The sequence below is a fragment of the Penaeus monodon genome, chromosome 20, assembly GCF_015228065.2.
Source record: "Penaeus monodon isolate SGIC_2016 chromosome 20, NSTDA_Pmon_1, whole genome shotgun sequence".
Lineage (NCBI taxonomy): Eukaryota > Metazoa > Arthropoda > Malacostraca > Decapoda > Penaeidae > Penaeus > Penaeus monodon.
In genome coordinates, this window is record NC_051405.1 from 15114078 (window position 1) to 15114408 (window position 331).

Below are 331 nucleotides of genomic sequence, written 5' to 3' on the forward strand. Positions count from 1 at the left end.
CTTAATCTCACCTGCACTACCATACAGCCCCCCTCCCCTGCCCCTCATCACCCCTATCAAGCAGCGTAACTCTCTTCCACGCTCGTCACATCCCTCCGGAATTCCCACGCGATGTCAACACTTCCAGCCTTTATCCCGGAGATTTCCTTGTCGCCAAACTAATGCCTTATTGATTCCTTCTTCACGCGCTCTTCAGCCTTAAGAGCGCTTTGCTGTGTCGGTTTCTTCTTCGCGGGCATGTATACAAACGAATCGGCGTCTGACAGCCAAGCGATCTTGCGCCCCGAGTTTGGGCATGGGCAGGGTAGCGGCGGGCCAATGTTTGGAGAAT